Raw genomic sequence first — 8,958 nt, forward strand, 5'->3', positions numbered from 1 at the left:
GAGACTAACCATAAACTGACTGAGACCATTTCTGAATTAAAGAGAGAGAAGTCACAAGCTGTCCACCCCCCTCACCTCCTCTACCTCCTCCACCGCCGCTGCTTTCAGCACCTCAGAGCTCATCTCCTTTCCCTCAGCACCCGTGTATCCTTTCCTTTCTGAGCTTCCATACCCTGACCTATCCACTTCACCTCCTCCTCCCTCACCTTCTCCTCCCTCACCTCCTCCTCCTCCCTCTCCTCCTCCTCCCCCACCTTCTCCTCCTCCGTCACCTCCTCCTCCTCCCTCACCTCCTCCTCCTCCTTCACCTCCTCGTCCTCCTTAACCTTCCCCTCCTCCTCCACCCCTAGAGAAAACAAGGAGTAACTCTCAGGGAACAGATACTGAAAGTCCTAAAGCTGTAGTGGCTGCCTTTAAGCAGAAACCTGTTACTGGGTGAGGTGAGCCTGCTCTTGTGTATACTCCTTGGACTAGAAGTGAATTTAAGAATTTGACGAAGGACTTCCCAGACCTTTTGCAAGATCCTTTAGGGTTTGCGCAAAAATTTGATTTTATTGTTAGAACATATGCACAGGATATTCAGATTTATATCAGCTTGTGCATTTGCTGGTGTCTGAGAACAAAGCAAATGAATGGATAAAAGAGGCAGATTGGAGAAACCCCCTGGAGGATTTCCATAGGCATGAGCCTCATGACCTTAAAGAGTGTAGGGTTGTCACTCAAAACTTACACAAAGCCATTCCAGTAGTTTTTCCCAGGAAGCTAGATTGGGCTAAAGTCCATCAATGTAAGCATAGACCCGAGGAATCTATCTTTGATTATTTTGAAAGGCTTGAGAAAACCTTAGAACAGCACTCTGGGCTGGCTCCTGAATGTTTTGAGGATCATTAAAATGATTCAATTTTCAATGCAATTTCCTTAGAAGGATTAGATGAGGAATTAGCAATGTTAGTTAAGAGACATGAACTGGATTGGACTTTAATGCACACTAGTGCTCTTGTCACTATTACAGATAAACTATCTAAAACCTTCCAGAAAAAAAAAGGCCACTATGGTTATGAGTATACAGCTACAACAGCTTCGTGGCACAACCAAGGGTATCCTTGAGGGTATAATGCAAAGTGAAATAAGTCAGAGGGAGAAAGTCAAATACACTATGATTTCCTTCATTAAGTAGTAGATAATAACAACAATAAACAAACATATAGGGACAGAGATTGGATTGGTTGTTACCAGAGAGGAAGGTGGGAGGGAGGAGGGTGAAAGGGATAATTCGGTACATGTGTGTGGTGATGGGTTGTAATTAGTATTTTGGTGGTGAACATGATGTAATCTATGCAGAAATAGAAGTACAATGATGTACACCTGAAATTTTTACAATGTCATAAACCAATGTTACCGCAATAAACAAAAAATTAAAAAAAAAAAATCTAACCGGAAACGAAATCACCGTTTCTGTTACTATTGCAAAAAGCCTGGTCGTTTCAAACAAGACTGCCATAAACTCAAACGGGATTTAGGGGTTGACAACAATAAACAGCAATAGGGCTGCTCCGAAGATTACGAGAGGGCATTTCCCCTCCTCCTCACAAATGCCGTAGGGGAAATTGAGATAACTGTTGGAGGGGAAACTTTAAAGGTCCTTGTAGATACCATGGCTACCTTATCTGTCCTCAACCCTACCCTTATTCACTGCCCTCTCCCTCGGAGTAAACAGTTCAAATGGTAAGGGTTTCGAATTTCCCAATGCAGGTTTTTAAATCAGAACCAGTAATTTTTCAATTAAGAACCATCACAGGAAAAAATGTGTTTCTCCTGGTTAAATGTGCTCCAATTCATTTGATTGGACGAGATCTTCTAGAAGCATACAACGTCCTTTTCACAAAAGGGTGAAATGTTTCTAGATTCAGAAAATCGGGATGCTGACCAGACTGTAATTGCTGAAAGGTTGATGATTGTGAAATCAGTGACTCAAATAGAAGAGAAAACTGATGACCTGTTATTACAAGTGCCTAGAGAATTATGGTCATCATCCTCTTCAGATTTTGGGAAAATCAAATCAGCCACTCCTATTAAGGTGACTTTGACAACTCTAAGCCTCTATCTAACATCTGGCAATATCCACTTAGACCAGAGGCATTAAATGGGATAAGCCCTATCATTCAGGAATTTCTTGAAAATAGACTTATAATTCCTTGTCCTAGTCCCTGTAATACACCTATCTTGCCTGTAAAAAAGCCGAATGGGAAAGGCTGGACATTTGTTCAAGATCTGAGACCTATAAAGAACATCGTGATTCCCCGACATCCTGTGGTTCCTAACCCACACATTTTGCTCTCGGCCATTCCAACTAACAGCTGCTATTTCTCAGTCACTGATTTGGGCAGTGCCTTCTTCAGCATTCCCGTGGAAAAGAATAGTCAATATCTTTTTGCCTTGACGTGGGAAGATCGCCAGTATACCTGGACAGTGATGCCACAGGGCTATACTGAGACGCCCACTTAATTTTCCCAGATACTCAAGGCTGACTTAGTGAATATAGAATTCCCTAATGACTGCACTTTAATTCAATATGTGGATGATTTCTCTTGCGTTCAAACACTAAGTTGGATTCTCAGAAGGACACAATTTATCTGTTGCAACAGCTAGCATCTAAGGGGCATAAATTGTCCAAGGACAAATTACATTTTTGCCTGCCTGTTGTAAAATATCTAGGACACTTGATATCTAAGGATGGACTGTTGATTGATTCTGAAATGATTAAAGGAATCCTGGTTTTTTCTCTCCCTAAGACAAAGAAACAGTTAAGAGGATTCCTAGGACTAACTGGATATTGCAGGAACTGGGTACCTAACTTTTCACTTATTGCCCAGCCCTTATATACATTACTAAAGTCTGAGCAGTCTGATTTCATTGTATGGACACCAGAAGGAGAGACGGCAGCAACTACCTTAAAGTCTGTTTTGGCCCAAGCACAAGCCTTAGGACATCCTAATTACAGCTTGCCATTTTTCCTCTTCATACATGAAGATAAAGGAAATCCCTTAGGTATCTTAACTCAAAAACATGAAGGTCGACATCGACCTATATGTTATTATAGTCAGCAGTTAGACTCAGTGGCAAAAAGGCTTCCGCCTTGTATGAGAGCCATTTCAGTAGCAGCACTCTTATGCAAGACCAGTGAAGAAATGCTGATGGGGTCTCCTTTGACTATCTATGTTCCTCACTCAGTCAAATCTCTCCTAAATTCTCATCACACTCAGCATTACTCTTTCAGCCGACTAGCCTCCTATGAAGTTCTGTTGCTCTCTGCTCCTAATATTACCTTAGCCCTGTGTAATAATCTTACCCCTGCAACTTTACTTCTAGCATCCCAAGAAGAAGATGGCTACAACTACATTTATTAACTAATTACCTACTTACTCCTAGGAATGATTTGCAAGAAATTCCCATTGATAATGCTTATCTAATTTGGTTTACAGGTGGATCTTACTCAAAGGATGAACAAGGATGTTATCGAGCTGGATATGCAGTAACGTCCACAGTAGATGTAATCGAGAGTTTTTACTTAGCAGAAATAAAGTCAGCACAGCAAGCCGAGTTAATTGCTTTAACTTGAGCTTGTCAATTGACCAGAGACCAGGTAGCAAATATCGACACTGACAGTCGTTATCCTTTCAGAGCAGCACATGACTTTGGAATGCTGTGGAAACAACGAGGGTTTTTAACCTCTTCAGATCAGCCTATAAAGAAGGGGAAACAGGTTGCAGAATTATTATATTTTATACAGCTACTGAGACAACTAGCGATTATTAAAATGCCAGGGCATCCAAAATTTGATACTTTGGAAGCTAAAGGAAATCAGCTTGCTGATGCAGCTGCTAAACAAGCAGCCTTGAAGCCTTGCCCTACCCAGCCTCGAGAATGCCTGCTGCTTCCTAGTAACTCTGCTAACCCAGTAAAAGACTTCCTCTACAGGTCCAAGAAGTGACCATGGGAGAAGAAAAACACATATGACAGTCAAAAGGGGGAATTTTTGAGACCCCCTCACAGATGTGTTTTGGGCCCAATAGGAAACCCATGGTACTTGTTGGAGCACAATTGCCCCTGCTCCAGCATATACACCAACTAACCCACTGGGCACCTGAAAAGGTGATTTTATGGGGAAAACAATACTTTTGGAAACTTTTTCCCACAGTGGCCCATAAAACTTATACTCGTTGTGTTATATGCCCAAAGTATAATCCAGGGAAACCACTTCATGGGTCACAAGGCCACTTTCCCCTTCCTAAGGGACCCTTTGAGGGCAATTGAACTTTGTCTAAATGCCACCATCTCAAGGATATAAATATATCTTGGTAATAATCTGTGTGTTCTCACATTGGGTTGAGGCCTTTCCTTCCAGAAGAGCAACGGCTCTAACAGTAGGTAAATTACTATTAGAGAGAATAATTCCTGCTTGGGGAATTCCTACCGAGTTACATAGTGACCAGGAAACTCATTTCACCGGACAAATAATTAAATCCATTGGTAATATTTGGCCAATAATGCAGAATTTCCACTGCGCTTACCATCCCTAATCCTCAGGATCGGTGGAAAGAACTAATAGCTCGATCAAAATTCAGTTGGCAAAGCTTTCAGAAGCATTTAATCTCTCATGGCCAAAAGCTCTTCCACTAGTGCTCCTCAGTCTTAGATCTACATCCTTTGGTAATCATCGACTGTCTCCTTTCGAAATAATAACTGGACGACCAATGCAATGAGATGAAGAAATATAGGAACCAACGTTACTTAAAGGAGATAGTTTATATTACTGTCAAGGTCTCATTGAGGCTCTTAAGAGAAATGATAAATTGGTAGCTAATTCTTTTCACAGTAAGCTCCCAGGAGACGAAGACCTTAAGGATCATGGATTACAACCTGGAGATTTTGTTTATTGGAAAAGACACCTGATAAAGGACTCTTTGCAGCCCCATTGGAAAGGACCATATCAGGTGCTTTTAACCAATTGGTGTGCTGCAAAATTAAAAGGCGTAAACTCATGAATTCACATTTCTCATTTAAAAAAGCTTTCTCCACCTGAATGGACTTCAACTCCAGTCTCTGACACCCAACTTCGACAGACCAAGACAAATATCTCCAAATCAGGATGAGAAGAAGACGACATCTGTTGTAGGCAGCTGTCCTGAGACTCTGGACCAGGCCTGTATTCCTAACCTTATAGCTCCTCATTTAAACCTTTGTAGTGTTTAAGCTTTATGTAATTGCTAAAATAACCAATTTCTAGATTGTCTTACAATTTTCCTACACCAATGCTTTACCCTTCAACTTTATAAGATAGATTAGAACCTAATTACAAAACCATTTGTTGATTACAAAAAATAAATGCCATTTAACGTTTCCCTAATGCTATGTTTGTTTTTCCAATCTACATCTGAATGGACCTCTGATGGCAATGTTTTTGTGCAATGGGCACATTCCTTTGCTACACATAAAAATCAGTCTACTTGTTGGCTATGTGGCCAACTTCCACTTTCTAAGACCCTTGGTGGGTCTTTCCCTTTCGAGGCACAGATTGGAAAGCTCTAAACCAATTTATTGTGATACAAAGATCTAGTTCTAATGTTCACATTTCGTCTGATATTACTAATTATGATCCTGAAACATGGTCAATAGCCCATACTATTAGTAATACAGGACACGGTTATTCTTTTCTATTACTCAAACCATCCAATTATCTCAACAAATTGCAGATAAACAAAAGAAACCAGACATTACAGTAAAAACCATGGAAGGTTTCACACAAATTTGGGATAGATATGTTTGGCTTACTCCTAGTCATGGATCTTTCAACATACCAGCACCTTTATGTTGGGAACAGAGAAATCATTCCAAACAAAATCTACCAAATTACACTCTAAAGATGGGCTGGATACCCACCGAGTCATGTCAGAATACTATTATACGTAAAAAAGTGATTGGTTTGGGACAGACTGGTCTCGAAGACCAGGTGTCTATTGGATGGGTCCTAATGGAACTCACTGGTTATGTCGAACAAACCTCTGGCCTTGGCTGTCACCAGGATCGTTAGGGCGCTGCACTCTGGGCTTCTCTTGCATACAGGGAAAGATTCGTCCAGAGCTAACATCTGTGGCCAATCTGCCTCTCCTTAAGGCCAGATGGGCTCATTCAGTGTTATACTTGTATGACCACCTAGTAGCTATATTTGCTCCTTCCTTGGGGCTGGAAGATGTCATATCACATATAGAGTCTCTGACAAAATTTACTCAACAAGCCCTTAACGATAGTCAGGAAAGAATAGCTTTTTTAAATACTGAAATATCTTTAATGAGAAAAGCTGTCCTTCAAAATAGAATGGCCTGAGATATTCTTACAGCAACCCAAGGTGGTACATGTGCGATCAAACTGAATGCTGTGTGTTTATACCTGACGAGTCTTCCAATGTGTCACCTCTACTAAAGCACATGGAAAAACAGGTGAATGCCTTAAATGATCCTACACCCAGCCTTGATTTGTTTGGTTGGCTCCCTTCTGGTATTGGTTCCCTTTTTCGATCTGGATTGCAATTCTTATTTCTATTACTTTTTGGAATTCTTGTACTAATCATTATATTCAAACTGTAGTTTTCTTTACCTAGTGTTGTAAGGCTGGCATGCAAACTAGAGTAATGGTGGCTCGGTGACTTGAGATGGCTGATCAATCTTATAACCCTGGACAAATTTCCTTTTCTGATAAGGACTATGCCTAAAAACTCATTTTAAACTAATCTTTAAAAAAATGTTTAATTATTATCATTGTTACTGTGTTTGTTTTATAATTGTGCACAATGTAGCATAAGGGGCTATATATATTTAAAAAAAAAGCACATATACAATGTTTGTGCCACAACATAAAATTAATCCAAAATCCATGAAGTGCTTCCTCCGTTTATATATATATACCTCTTTGCTTGTCCACAATATCCGACTAATTCCACCCAAAGTGAACAACTGGGCAAATAGATGAGATAAAAGCCTGGCACCGAGGGACGTGATAGACCCAGGGCATGCAGCAACTACCCTGACTCTGAGGGACAATATTTTGATCATCAATGCTTTCTATCAAAAGATTATACATCAAAAGGGGGAAAATGATAAATAAATGGTAAGCAATAGGATATATTGGAGCACATGAGGAAACCATTTGAAGTAAAACTAGTTGGGCTTGACCTAGATTTTTTTTTTCGAAAATGGGCCTGTAGCCTCTGTTCATCCATTATATATTATATATCATGATATATATATATATATCATCCATTATATATCATCCATTTTAAGCAATTAGCATGTCCCAAAGACAAGAACAATACCCTTAAGATGTAAATGCAGCTTCCCCCACATTGGCATTTCCTTGAGGATAAGCATTTCTCCCTAAGCTAGGATTTGATTGCTGTGCCCATCCTGTGACCACCCAACTCACGACAACAGCCATGCCCATGGAAACAGCAGAGCTGATACCCACCGTGTCCAACAATTGACGTGCCGACAGGTCACTGTCGTGGCTATTGTAGAAAGGACATTGCAATCACATGTGGTACACGCTCTTTGATGGTATATAACCACTCTGTACACCCCACTTCTTTTTTTTTAATAATTTTATTTATTTATTTATTTTTCCCCCAAAGCCACAGTAGGTAGTTGCATGTCATAGCTGCACATCCTTCCAGTTGCTGCATGTGGGACGTGGCCTCAGCATGGCCAGAGAAGCGGTGCGTCGGTGCGTGCCCAGGATCCAAACCTGAGCCACCAGCAGTGGAGCATGTGCACTTAACCGCTAAGTCATGGGGCTGACCCTGTACACCTCACTTCGTTGGTGTGCTCCATTTCTTCATGAAAGGACTCTCCCGGTCTATATGGTCCTCAAAGGTTGATTCATAATAAACTCACCCCAATTTTGATTTATAGATTGGTTATGGATTATTTGCATCGACATTCTATTTGTCCCTCCAGTATCTAAACACAGTACTTGACACCTCTGGTGCACTCAGAAAATGTTTGATGACTGAATAAGTATGTGGGAGACCACACTGACTGGAGCAGAAGGGGCTTTTCGGGGAGTGGTAGAAAATTTGCTGACATTCCTACCATTAGTAGTTGAAGCTCTGGGCTTTGGACCAGTTTGTCTGGTCACCAATCCCAGTTATTCCACTTTTAACTGGGGAATCTGTGCAAATTATTTACTCTCTGAGCCTTAGTTTCCACATCTATAAATGGGGCTACTGAGAACTCACGTCTCATAGGGTTTTAGTGAGATTTAAATGCATTAACTAATGTAAAGTGCTTAAAAGAGCTCCTGGCACATAGTAGTCACTAAAATGTTAGCTGTTATGTTATCATTATTGCTCTTATTTCTGAGCAATTCTCTGGTTTTGAAAAAATGCTTTCATAATATAGTTGATCCTCATTATTTGTGGAGTCCGTGGTTGCACACTTGCCCACTAGCTAAAATGTACTGGCAGCCCCCAAATCAACACTCTCGGGGCTTTCATGTCCATTTGAAGATAAGCACAAAGTGATGAGAAATTTGATTCACTCGACGTGCATGTTCCCAACTGAGGGGGAACCAGGTGACACTCTGCCCTCTTGTTTCAGCCTATACTGTAAACAAGTGTCCTTCTTGCAGCCTATTTAGTGACCCATTTCTCATCTTTTTGTGCCTTGTGTTGGTGACTCTGCTGTTTAATATGTCCCCCATGTGTAGTGCTGCAATGCTGCCTGGTGTTCCTCAGGGCAAGAGGCTGTGACGTGACTTTACAAAGAAAGTATGCGTGTTCTACAAGTTTCTTTCAGACACGAGTTACAGTGCTGTTGGTGTGAGTTCAATGTTAATATATCAACAATATATATTAAATAAGGTGACTTTAAAGAGAAACACAGAGAACAAGGTTATGTATTGATC

The sequence above is a fragment of the Diceros bicornis genome (genome assembly GCF_020826845.1).
Source record: "Diceros bicornis minor isolate mBicDic1 chromosome 30 unlocalized genomic scaffold, mDicBic1.mat.cur SUPER_30_unloc_4, whole genome shotgun sequence".
Lineage (NCBI taxonomy): Eukaryota > Metazoa > Chordata > Mammalia > Perissodactyla > Rhinocerotidae > Diceros > Diceros bicornis.